We start from the raw sequence: 13,237 nt of genomic DNA, 5'->3' as shown, positions 1-13,237 counted from the left end.
CTTTCTTTAAATTACTTTAGAACAGGAGTTATACACTTCTATTAAGCACCGGACCGATAGAAGCACCGTCTCTGAACCTGGTGACGTTATAATGGCCAGTGATAATACTAAACAAAAGCTTTCTACGTCAACCAGGCGAACGACTAGCCTAGCTAGCAAGGTAGCCTCAATGGCCTCGGCTTCCTCCGTCGGCGAACCACCTGGTGATAGTACATGCGGAGATCCCGTTTCCATGTCCCAACTGGTCACGGAACTATCCAGGCAGCGGAACAACTTTAAAGAGGATGTGGCCACATTAATTCAAGAGTCAATTAGGCCTCTGCAAACTTCGGTGGACGGGCTGCGGGACAAAGTGAACTCTTTTCAGAGCCGCCTTGTAGCAGCGGAAAGCCTGGCAGGCGACAACTTTCAACGCATATTCGAAGCTGAAGCTGCTGTTAAGTCTCTTCAGTCCCAAAACGCTGCCCTGTTGGAACGCCTGGAAAACCTGGAAAATCGATCTCGCGGTCCAATCTAAGCATACTTACATACCGAAGGCAGTGAGACGGACAGGATCCAATAAGTTTGTCTCCAAGTTGCTAAGATGCTATGGGGGACGACGTATTCCCTTCTCCCCCGGAGTGGAGCGAGCACACCGCACTGCTGGACCCAAGCCCGCAGCAGGACGACCACCACGGCCCTTCATCCTTGCATTTCACCGATACCGGGAGAAGGAAGCCGCTTTAAGATGGTCCAGGCAGCATGAAGTGAAGCACCAGGGAATCACCCTGAGGATATATCCAGATCTCAGCATCACTCTTGCAAAGAAAAGATCGGCATTCAACGGTGTCAAAGGAGCTCTTTACCAGAAGGGTGTGCCATTTCGTCTTCTTTTTCCTGCCCGTCTTAAAGTTACGTTTAAGGGAGAAAGCCACCTGTTTGAAACGCCGGAGGAAGCCCAGGCGTTTTACGACCGCTGCGTGGCAAAATAAACAAACGTCTGTCGGAGTGAGACGGGATACCCACGTTGCAGCAGGGTCTGGTAACAAATTACTACGTTGTGTGTTACACCTGCGTGTTCTGCATTGTATGACTGGATAAAAAATTAATGCTGCTTCAAGTGGACGCATAGTTTTTCTCATAAGGGACATAATTCCATACACTTGTAAGTATGTTTGCACCATGCATGCACGTACACGAATATGCCCCCTATTGTTACAATTTTATGCTGCTACTGTCACTGTTTTTGTTGTTCTCTGTTTTTACGTAAATTTAGTGTATTTTAGCACAAAAATCCACGTTCATAATCTAGCTGGTTATTGCACAATTGCCCTGTGGAGATTACACTATCCACCGTTTATATTGCTGGTGCTGTTTTACCTTACTGTTTAAGGGTGTAACTCCCTAATACCAAGTTTGTTGGGAACCTTCCAAGTTGTTTGGGGATGTGTATGGCCTATCGGAAGACCTATGAGGTGTTTGGTACAGCGGTTGGCTTCGTCAAGAGGAGCAAGGATACAACTGGGGTGGGTTCTACAGAGGGTTGGGTTCAGGGCTGCCTTTTCATTCATACAGCTGTTTTGTGTTGTTTTTTCAACGTTTTTTTTTTTAAAAATTTGAACATGCATGGAGACATGCACCCTGGGGGTGCCGTGGAGCTGCTGGGCCGGCCAGGTTATAAATTGGATTATCATGGCTAATGTATGCAGCACAGTGTAGGGTGGACTCCTCAGCGGTTCGCTTTACTAGTTGGAATGTAAAGGGCGGGAGAGGACCAGTGAACGGGCCAAAATTTTTCCCACTAAAAAACTTAAAACAGAAATAGCATTCTACGGAAACTCATTTGGTCTCTGCAGACCATGTAAAACTTAGAACCTTGGGTGGACAAGTTTACCCTCCCAATTTAATACTAAAGCGAGGGGGACAGCAATACTGATTCATAAAAACATACTATATTATGGTCCCTTTATTTTAAATATACGATAAGCAGGGATGCTTTAGGACCTCGTCAGGACAGAGCTTAAAATGCACCCATGCTACACTGTGGTTAAATAGACCTCATCTTGTTTTTGGGTGTTTTCCGTGTTTTCATCTTAAACTTTAACCTTTCATGGTGTGTTTTTCCTTCATCAAAGTTAATTGAAATCTTTTGGTCACCTAGAAATGCCTTATTCAGCGTTGTGCTAACCAAGCAGATAGCTAACGCTAGCGTTAAGGGAAGGTTTGCAGATTTTTTTAGTACAGTTAGACCGTCTGAAATTGTTTCCAATTCTATTTGTATGTTGTTCAATTAATTGACAAATTGTTTCAGCTCTATTTTCTAGAAGAAGCAGCCTTGTAAACAGAAGAAGACGGACAAAGCATTGGTCTACCTAATCATCGCCATGATCCACTTCCTGTTTTATGCTTTGGTCACCAATTCTTCTGGAATGTCCTGCCCAACAAAGTGAATATTAAATCCCTCCTAACTAAATGATTTAAATTTTTATTTTTTTTATTTTATTTAACCTTTATTAGCTAGATGCGGAGGACTTTACTAATACATGCACAATGCTTCCTCCCACATATGGTGACACATTTTATAAATCTATAAATGCGGCAAAAAAACTGATGAGACTAATGAAGCAGAGTGTTAGTCACTGTTTGGTCAAACAGCTGACCAATCATATACAAAGTGCAGTTGCTATAGCAGCTTGACACTGGTCACTATTACTCCACCCCCCCCCCGAACATCCATTATGTGCTGTATTTGCATGTTTATCTTCTATTGTTGTTTTACTAAGTCTTAAAGGGTTAGTTTGTTAAAGTTGAGCGCCCTGAAAAACACATTTTCTGCCAAATGTCACTCTATAACCATTTCCTAAATGGCCTCTGACTGAATATTGGTGTTGTCTTTTCCCTGTTAAGTACCGTTCTAAATCAGGGTTTCTGCATGTTTTACCAAGTCAAATATAAGACTTTTTAAGCCCTTTATAAACTAAATGTAAGACCTAAAACAACATAAAAGTACAACTAAATGCGAGATCACAAACGTACTTGCAATTGAATAACTTTAAAATGTATTAAAGCACACAGAGTAATAATACTACTCTCTCTCTTCTCTCTCTCTCTCTCTCTCTCTATATATATATATACAGCAAACTATTTTGGATGGCAAGAGAGAACTACGACACAGCACAGAATATAAAACACATTTCAATGAGCATCAAAGGCAGCGTTACTCGAACATAGAAAAATTAAGACCTGTTTAAAATGATGTAAGACCTATAACACAATACTGAAGCAAATTTAAGACTTTTTTTTAGACCTTTGAAACCCTGCAGAAATGATTGGAATAATTTCTTCAATGGCTTCTGGATCGTTGTGGTTACAGCGTTCACGCTACTGGACCAATGTCAAATACTGTTGTTCTTATCAATCACTTACGCACAAAAACATAGGAAATAAGGTCCCCGTTGAAAAAATGGTAGTTATCTTTACTTACACTCTGCGGTGCACCCATATGACGCTCAGTGATTTAGCCTCTTACTGAAATGCACTGTGGAGATTTAGTTTGTACACGGGCTTATTGTTTGTACTGAGGTTTCAGCCAGAATTTCAGGCCCATCCTAGCTGTCAGTCACCTGGCATTGTGATGTGAAAAGAGAACAGGACTTTTACTTCCAGAAACCTGAAGTAAGTCCTCCGCTGTGCATGTGTCATATGTGTTTAGGACGGAGATGGAGAAGTATCGAAGGAGGTGAACAAGAACAACACTTCCCTATTTTTAGCAATCCTAAATTAACCCATTTTGCAATATGTAGAAATGAAGTAAATGTCTTCCAAAAAGCATTTCCTCCTCAAATTTCCATCTTTTGAGTACTTTTTTGTCACAATTCAAGAACACACACATGCTTCACTTTTGGGACACTTTCTTTTTCATAAAAGCACTTTCCCAGAAATTGTCAGCGGTGCCCCAGCAAGACGATGCACACACACACTACACACACACACCACACATCCATTGTGTAGCAGAGGCCTGGTAGCAGGATGATTATGAGAGAGGGTTAATTGTTTTCTGCCTGACACATAATGTCCGTCTGTTTCCTCATTGCTGAATGGGTCAGGCAACACGTCCATATGAACTCTGGTGAGTGGGATGGCGAGAAAGGTGACTCAGAGCTGAGACAAGGAAAGGCCACGGTGGTTTTGAGGGTGAAAGATAAGAAGATAAAGCAGAATGTGAAGTAGAGAGGAGGGGAACGGGAAAGTAAAGAGAACTGAGCAAAACAGCTGTCAATGGACAGCGAGCCAAGTTGGTGATCATAGCAACATCTTTCCAGTCATAAACACCAAGCACTAGTTTCATTTAGCTTTAGAGTAGGGCTGCCAATATGAGGAAAATATCTAATGTGATTATTTTTCACCGATACTGTATAATGTATAATTTACATTGGAGGGAATATCTTTTTGACAAATGACATTATTGCATTTTTCTTGAAAAATATTAAAATCCCAAAATGTTGAATAGTGTGATTCTTGGGAGGATCTACCAAACAAGGATGTTCTTCTTATTCAGAATGGTTTGACACATAATTTGCCTTTATCAAACATTTGCCCCCTGCGATTTGGATATTGTACTAGTCCATTTTGCATTTTCGATAAAACTGCAATTAATTGTGCAGCCCTACTTTACATATGAGAGTACAATATCTAGGGCTGACCCCTATGTGTCAATCATTCGACTAATCGGTTGTTTTGGTCTAGTCGCCTAAGATTTCTCTAGTCCATTAGTCCTTTTAATGCTATTTTTTCATTCACAGGATTTATTCCCAAGAAACGTATGAGCACTCTGGTAAACACAGATTTAAAGTGTGCTTTTGCGTGATTCTTTGTGGAGAGACTTTAGTTTACAGATCTGTTGATTAAATCTTGAATCAATAAGTCACCAAAATCATTGTGTTGTTGACTAAGACATTCTTTTTTGGTGGCTTTTCCCTTTATTTGATAATGACAGTCCTCATCCAGGAAATGGTCAAACCCTATACCCAACCGGCCCACCCCGCTCTGCATCAGCCAACCTGCTTGCTGCCCCCTACAGTGAGACAACCGTCACTCAATGAAATCCCGACTTTTGCTGTCCTGGTTCCTAAATGGTGGAATGACTCTCCCTATTGACATCAGGACGGCCGAAGCCTACGCATCTTCCACTGAAGGCTAAAAACCACATCTCTTCCGGGCGCCCGGATAGCTCAGTTGGTAGAGCAGGCGCCGATGTACAGAGGTTTACTCCTCGACCCTTTCTCCTTCTGCTTTCTGCTGTCATATCAAATAAGGCAAAAAATGCCCCAAAAAATCATCTTAAAAACAAAACAAAAAATGACACATCTCTTCTGACTGCATCTTGATAAAAATGTTTTCGTAGTTTTGCTAATTAAAGGAATATTACTTTCACTTACTACTGTTGTCTGGAGTTTGCACTTCAGGGTTGAAAGCACTTAATTGGAAGTAGCTTTGGATGCAAGCGTCAGCTAAATGACATGTAATATAATGTAATGACAGCAAAGTGGGAGAGAGAGAGGGATGACATGCAGCAAGGTTGGATTCGAACCCGGGCCGCTGCAAAGGACTCGCCTACTGGGGCACACACTCTACTGGTGAGCGAGAAGCCGACCTGACCAAGACTTTCTTTAGTTAGGACAGCCCTAACATATCCAACAACAACATAAAAACAAACTATATACCCACAATATTTGGGCACATATTTCTATTTTTACAAAGGGTTGAAAAAAATCTTTTGGATTGCAGCGTGCTACACTGGAGCACATCCTCCTACTGTATGACCTGCTAACAATTCCCTTGCCATAAAATGACGTTTTAGGTCATTTCCTCTTTCTTACAGCATGGCGGGTGTCAACAAAAACAGATATAAGTAGGCGAAAGTGGAAACGAGAGACTTTTAAATTTAATTTACAAAATAACGGCTTTAAAGAAGCAAAATCCTTGTAGTGCGGCATTTACGTGCATCTGCATCATCCTCGCGATGTTTTGACAGTGACATTGTTGTCTTATTATAGCTTCATATGTCCTATAAGCTGCACATAAGCACTATTTCAACTTGGCAATATTAATCAGTTGTATGTAGACGACGTGATCCATTTTGGGGAAAAACACATCTTCAGAGCTTCTGAAGGTTTCACCAAGTCCAATTTAAGACTTTTTAAGACCTTTTTAAGAGCATTATCAATGAAATTTAGACCTAGAACACATTACTTTTGCAAATTTCAGACTTTTTTTAGACTTTTAAGACCCTCGGAAACCCTGATTTGAATTTCAGTGTGCTTACAGCACTACTCCCCACTAATATATCTAGCCTCAGGGACTCCCTTAGCATGTTGACATACTCTGGCATGTTCTACTGGTCCTTTTCAGCAGTTTGTCCTATTGGCCCACGCCCAGCTGCACTTTGGGAATCCCCTCACACTGGACGTCATATTCTTACATCATAAAATGTCCATAAATTAGTTTTAGGATTAAAGTAAATGATTGAATGTCATTTTTTATTCTGACACTTCCTGAACTGACACTGGAAAAGTAAGAATGAAAGCTGCAACCTTTGAAACTACAGGTTTATTGATCACACCTCCATCCATGACACTGACCAAACTTTACTTTATTTTGTACTACCTTTAAATCATTGTTATACTGCTCATTAGCCTAATTTATATAGCTATGTGTAAAATTCTGTCTATGATAATTAGCCGCCTGTATTATATATATTTATAGTACATACTCACCTGTAAAATCTGTAAACCATTAGTAATATATGCTATTTGCACATATCTGTAAAAATTTGCATATATTAATATCCACTAAATTCCTAGCTGTAAATCTTGCTCACAATACTTGTTATCTATATTTTGTATTCATAGGACAAACCCATCTGTAAACTCTGTTTATAATAGTATTATTTCTATATTTTCCCATTACATATCCATGTCTTGCACTTACGAACCATTGTATATCCTGCCCTTACTGCTATTGCACTTCTGGTTAGACCTAAACTGCATTTCGTTGCTTGTACCTGACAGTGAATGACATAAAGTTGAATCTAATCTAATCTTAAGGTTTCTGCGGCTCCTGTTTGAATCACTTACAAATCTGGAAATATGACTGATATTTCCTGGTATAAACTTTTTCAACATATGTTCTATAACTCTATTTAGCCTTCAGTTGACTTTAACACTAATTTTGATTATTCAGTTATAATTCTCAGTGTAACACTACATGCCAACGCAATTTGAATATGGGTGAAGATATGAAGATGACTAGAAATAAGTGAGATGTTGGCCTATATATGGTTAAAGGTGGGTTATAGCTTTTTATAGTCAGACTGGAGAGTGATCCTATAATGTAGGCAAGTAAAGATAAAGAAAAGCTGCATTTAATTTTCAGAAATATGGATGGCTGAGGGCAGGCAGCTAAATGTTGATCAATGTTGCTTTCAAAGGGCGGGGTCCAGCATGCTCGAAAATGCTTGCAACAAGTTCCCTGTATACTGTAGGTAACATGCTAGTATGTCTCTACTTCACTTCCTTTTTCTAAAAAGTTGGCTTCCTCAAAATACCAACTTTCATTGAGTTATGCAGTTAAATAAACTGTTAATTAGCGTAGGTTATGTATAATGTGTTTATGTTTTAGGATCGGATGCCACAAATTAAACTGCAAAATGTCGTTACATATCCTTGTTTCGAGTGTTAGTTTACTCTGTTGACAACGGCACGCCAAGCTCTTTCATAAACATGAAAAATCAAAAGTGTCGTGGTTATTATAAACACAGGAAACGTTATTAACTTAACTTTAGTTAACCCTTATTTACATATTTGCCTATCGTAACGGATTCGGCATAGGTACAATCCATTAGGTTATATTTCATTTGCGAAATTTCAACCTTTAGATATGTTAACCCCAATCCCTCCCGACAAAATCACCGTCAAGCGTGTAACCGAATACTAAATGTTGAAACGCAATTCACGTATGTGCTAAATGGGTTGTAACAATGCCGAATTTACCAAAGGACACATCTGACTCAGACAAGGTCTGAATTTCTGTTTGAAGTGTTATATGTTTACCTCCACACGTGGCGCTAATATAAGATTTAATATTTTAAATAGAGTACGCCGCTCTCTACAGTCGCTAAAAGTTGCTCATAGATTCTGTCCAAGAGTTGATGAAACACATTGACAGGTGCAGTGCAATGTGTGCCAAATAATGTAGACTTAGAACGACTGCACAGACAGTCTTAATCCATACACTCTCAAGTAACTTATTTCTCTAACTACTATTACATGTAGGCTATCACGAAAATAGCGGTTTGAATTCGCCACTGCCACCTATTCTATGGCCCTTTAACTTAATACTTGCGCGCCCTTAAGCGAGTAACGTATTAGCTCCCTAGGTTTATTCATCACTTAGTGAATGCCTGGTGAAGTGTTCACTCTAATTAAATATTCCAAACCACAGCCCAAACATTGCAAAGACGTATAAACTGCTACAAAAAGCGAAGCCGCATGCACGGTGGGACTGAAGTGACTACTCACATCTTCCATGATAGGACCAAAATCCGTTAAGTGAGTGTTGACTAGCCAAAAATCCCTCGACGTCGCCCTTATCCTCGCCAGAAACGGTTTACTTCTCCCCGTTGGCCGGCAGCTGTAACATTCCCAACAGCCCATGTAGTAAATGAAGAAATAAGGAACCGTGTACTTTATGACATCAATGGGTCGTCTCCTTTTTCCTCTTTTGCTTCAGAGCAACGCAAAAAATATTCGAAGAAAAAAGTTTGGTTTCCGGTTGAAGTCCCTTTAGGCTACACTCTTCGATCGAAGTCTGTCGAGGAGGAGCAACACGAGCAGCAGCGCGTGGGCATCATCCGAGGCATCCTAATTCGAACTCAGCCCCGACCTTGCTAACAGTTAGTTAGCCGCGTGCATAGCTCGAGCCGTTGCTTCTCAGCGTGATGTCTGAGCTATGAGCTGAAACAGAAAATAAAACAAACTGCACTCAGCTCCCCTCCGACATTCATAGAAAGCAGTCCTTTCATCGAAAACCTACTTGGGGAAAACATTTCCATAATTCACCAAACTTCAAAGGGAGGCAGTTTTCAGGGTTGTTTTATGACTAGATGCTTCCATGCCGTTTTTTTTGCCTCCTTATACGCTTTTTGCCAGGACAAAGTGGGTGATGAACATTTCAGTGGCCTCTCGTGTTACAACACTTACACTTCCTGGTAGTTGGCTGGTCCTGGCCCTGTGGGTTATGAGGGATGGATGATTACAACTTGCAATAGACCTCAAGCCAAACCAATTCTTCTCCTTTGAAAAAAAACACCAGGAAACGTATTGCCACTACTTTCTAATAAGGCACAGGTTATAAGAGTTAAAAAAAACGTTGTAACTGATGCTTTGTAAGTGATTCATAAATATATTACTCATGCCTAATCATTAACAAGAACAAAAAAAATGTGTGTGAGAAGAAAACCATTTATGTCCGTATACCATTTCTATTAGTAGAAATGCATTTAGAAATGTTGTAATCCATTAATTAATCCTCACCGAATTGATTATGAACAGATTTTGCATGGTGGTCGTACAGTCCCATCAGTCAAGGGTTTCTCACCTTGCAGCCAAAAGTAAGTTTTTATCAATTTATAGGGTATGTGTTAAAACATGACCTTCATTATGTATTAACTATAAATAAAGCATTTGTTACAAAAGGATGGAAACTGCTACAACATTTTGCCGCTAGAATTAACCAGAAAAGGACAAAAGCCTTTGACAATTATGGAGACATGGACCTATGGAGGCTACATGAACTACAAAATGATGGGCCATTTTAACCGCTGAATAACATAACCAAGGCAGCAAACACAGATGTATAGACAATAACACTCCATAGCAGCTGCAACCCTCAGACACGCACATTCCTTCACACTCTCTCTAAACACTGGTGTGTGTGCTCAGCCATTACTGTACACCTCTTCACCCATGACTGCCCCCATTCACACACTAACTCCTTCCTAAATTCTCCTTAGTAGCGGATCACCATCTTAGCTCCTGGTTGTCCACATTTTATATGACCTCTCCTGGTCACTCAATACCTCCACTCTGATCGAGAAAGCTCAACACCTCTTCTGTCTCAGAAAACTGAAAAAAAGCTGGACTCTGCCCTCAGATCCTCCTTAACTCTCTTGCTGCACAGTTAGAGCATCCTCACTAACTGCTTCACAATGTGGGAACTGCACATGGCAGCAGGAAGCCCTGCGGCGGGTGGGGAAACAGCTCAAAAAATCATTGGCACATCACTCCCGCCATCACTGACCTTCATCACTCACTGTGTCTGCGACGTGCACACAATATCATCGAGGACCACACACAGCCCAGTCATGGACTGTACTCCATTCTCCTGTCCGGGAGACATCACAGACCTTAGTAGTACACCACCAGGCTCAAACGGCTTCATTCACAACACCATAACACTGCTTAACCAACACATACTGCTGCCCGCCCCACTCCGCACCTCTCTCCTTCTGCCCATGTCTTGGCCTGTCTGACTACCTCTGATCACTATGCACTTTACTTACACCTCAACAATGCACTATATGATGATCATACTGCATTTCTGTCTCTACTATTATAGGACTATGGACTGACTGATTTCTCAGAACTCTATGCTTGGCCGGGAGCTCCTTCACCCTGCTTCCCTCTCCTACATCGCCAAACCGGAAGTCCCCCGGGACCATAATATACTAAATGAACATCATTTTGTATTGAAGAAGACTTGACACTAGCACTTGAGATCATCTGGACGTGAGACGTCAAAGTGGGTGTGAGAGAAAATGTAAACACGTTAGATGAGCCGGTGTTCACGCTAGGCTAAAGGCGAACCCCATGTCCGCTACCTGGACAATAAACTGGACTACCTTTTTTTTTTACACAGTTTTGTTCCTCTATGCGCTGTATATAGATTGATGACAATGAAGTCTTGTATATAATAGTTTAGCCTTGAGTTAGCAAATAGAACTGTTAGCTTCTGCATTTGCAGAACAGCCTATCTGAAATGACCTGTGATTGGCCAAAGTCTTCCGTCACGGGCTAGATTACCTAAAGCCTTAAAACAGAGCCGAGAGGTGGTGCAGAAGTCTACTTTTCTCTCTGACCACTTGCATTACAGTATGCTGAAAGATTATTTTGGATCTTTTGCCCAACAACGGCAATAATAAACTTCTTCCCCAAGCTTTGATGGCTAATTTCAAGAATTTCAAATTCCATACTAAAAGTATGCAATGAGAGAAAAATAAAGAACACAACTTATATCCATGTCAGTGTCTTTATCCTAGTGTTAGCAACCACATCAGCACTTTTGGGCCCACCTGTGGTGTGATATGTAGAACTGATAAACATTCAAGTAAGCAGGAAAGTTGCGGTCATTGTGTACTTGTGTGCTTTAGAATCCCAATGCGGCCCAGTACAATGAGCAGGCCTCTATCTGTTTCTGATAGTAGGATGTGGACAGTTTTATGAACTCTGCAGTTATGCGTGGAACACCCCAGCCATTTATTGCAATGCATCTGGCAGTGACAACACTGGCAGCAACGACACAAAACAGGAAGTTAATCCCCACGATGGAGTCAAAGTGGTGGAAAGTGGAAAGTGGTGACCTCAGTGATTACCCAGTAACTTGTGTTTCATTACCAGCAAACCAGCAAAAAAAAAAAAATACATTTATCCTGCTCCACTGTCTTCTCCCAGCTCTAACAATCAGTGGTTATTGAGGGTAAAATGTGAGCTCCAGTGAGGCTTGTGGTGACTTCAAGCTGCTAGGCCGGTCAGCGTGAAATCCAATGAATGCCAGATGCTCCCTGACCTAAAATTTCATCAGAAACACATGTCTGCTAAGGTGTGCCTCTTCCCCGAAACCCTGCGCTCTGTTTTCTCTTCCTCTTTTAAGACCCAGCTTTTATAACTGCATTACCTCTTGTCTCTGCAGGTTATTTCAATCTGCACAATGGTAGATAACAGAACAATTGACTTTTCGATGTCAACCACAACATAGCAGATAGGACAGTTTTAAGATCGCACGAGCATGTGTGGGCAGTTTGGGGTAAAAGTGTTTGTTAGGTCTATGTTTCGGTGCAGAGCAGACTTCCTGTGTTAGTCCAAAATTGGAGCCCCTTAACCTACTATGTGAGCTATACTAGTCAGCTGAGCCCTGAGTAATGGAAACCTCGCACTGCTGCTCTGTTGCAAGGGTTTGATCTGATGAGTTCCACCTCGCCCCATCAATTCTTTCCATGTTCACCCGTGTCAGAGGCCACTCTGTGCCCGAGGGTGCTTTTCTGGCTCGCACAATGCGGCTGGCTGCTTTGTCTTTATGTTGTGAACTTATCCTAGTTGCACTATCCATAAAGTGGTTTTACAAAGTAACTTTTTATTTATTTTGCCCTTCTCATTCTCGGTTTGGCACGTCCACGCTTGGCGTTCCTTTCTTTGCAGCTGCACAGCTGTTTACCAAGTTGAGACACACTTGCAGTTACAGTGAAAGTGGAAAAACAGTTTAATGACCTCCCACCTAATCCCAAAAAAGAAAAAAAAAGATATCCTGTGTGGAAGTTCCTCCAACAGAAACAAAGGCTGTGCATTTTGCAGACACCTGCAAAATGTCTGGATGAAAAAATGAGTATCTGGGTTCACACAGAGCTTACTTCGCAAATCTATAAATATACTGTATATACTGTATATGCAAACAGTCTATTTTTCATAGCGGATGACAGCACTGGTGTAGTCCGCTTGGATTCACAGCAGTTACCTTACAATGGGGACCAAGTTTCAGTGGGAAAATGATCAACACTTTCACTTCCATTAGCTTAAATTGGTTGCTGAAGTAAACACCAATCCATGCTCCTGTAAATGTAAGTTTCACATTCAGCTATATTTGATGTAGTCTCGCATTGCCAGACCTTCCTTCTCAGCGCTGTGGAGGAGGGTCGGGCTAGGATGGGAGAAAATTGTGCTACGGTTTATTGTCATTTCTTTAAACCAATCACAATCGCCATGGGCGGTGCCAAGCACCGGATGGAGCCACAGTGCCGTTACAAAATCGCCTCGGGAAGGAACTTGTTTTGGTGGAAACTGTGTACGTGTTTTAGTCGTGCGAGAGAAAACTCAGATTGGACAGATAGTCTGATAGCTGTCTGGATTTACCCTGCAGAGATCTGAGG

At 41.3% G+C, this 13,237-nt stretch overlaps 2 protein-coding genes across 3 annotated transcripts in view; one reads left to right on the top strand and one right to left on the bottom strand.

Moving 5' to 3' along the window:
* The window catches only part of rwdd3 (RWD domain containing 3), a 44,465-nt gene extending 38,507 nt beyond the window's left edge, over nt 1-5,958 (bottom strand). For both annotated transcript variants that reach the window (XM_032518490.1, XM_032518489.1), the window contains exon 1: nt 5,938-5,958. The gene's annotated coding sequence lies outside the window, so the exon portion shown is untranslated. The remainder of the gene's footprint in view (nt 1-5,937) is intronic.
* The window catches only part of plekho2 (pleckstrin homology domain containing, family O member 2), a 38,088-nt gene that overhangs the window by 10,171 nt on the left and 14,680 nt on the right, over nt 1-13,237 (top strand). The gene's annotated exons all lie outside the window — the stretch shown is intronic.

The sequence above is a fragment of the Etheostoma spectabile genome, chromosome 6 (genome assembly GCF_008692095.1).
Source record: "Etheostoma spectabile isolate EspeVRDwgs_2016 chromosome 6, UIUC_Espe_1.0, whole genome shotgun sequence".
In the NCBI taxonomy this organism is placed as follows: domain Eukaryota; kingdom Metazoa; phylum Chordata; class Actinopteri; order Perciformes; family Percidae; genus Etheostoma; species Etheostoma spectabile.
The sequence above is the reverse complement of the archived record's forward strand: the minus strand, read 5'-3'. Positions and strand labels throughout refer to the sequence as shown.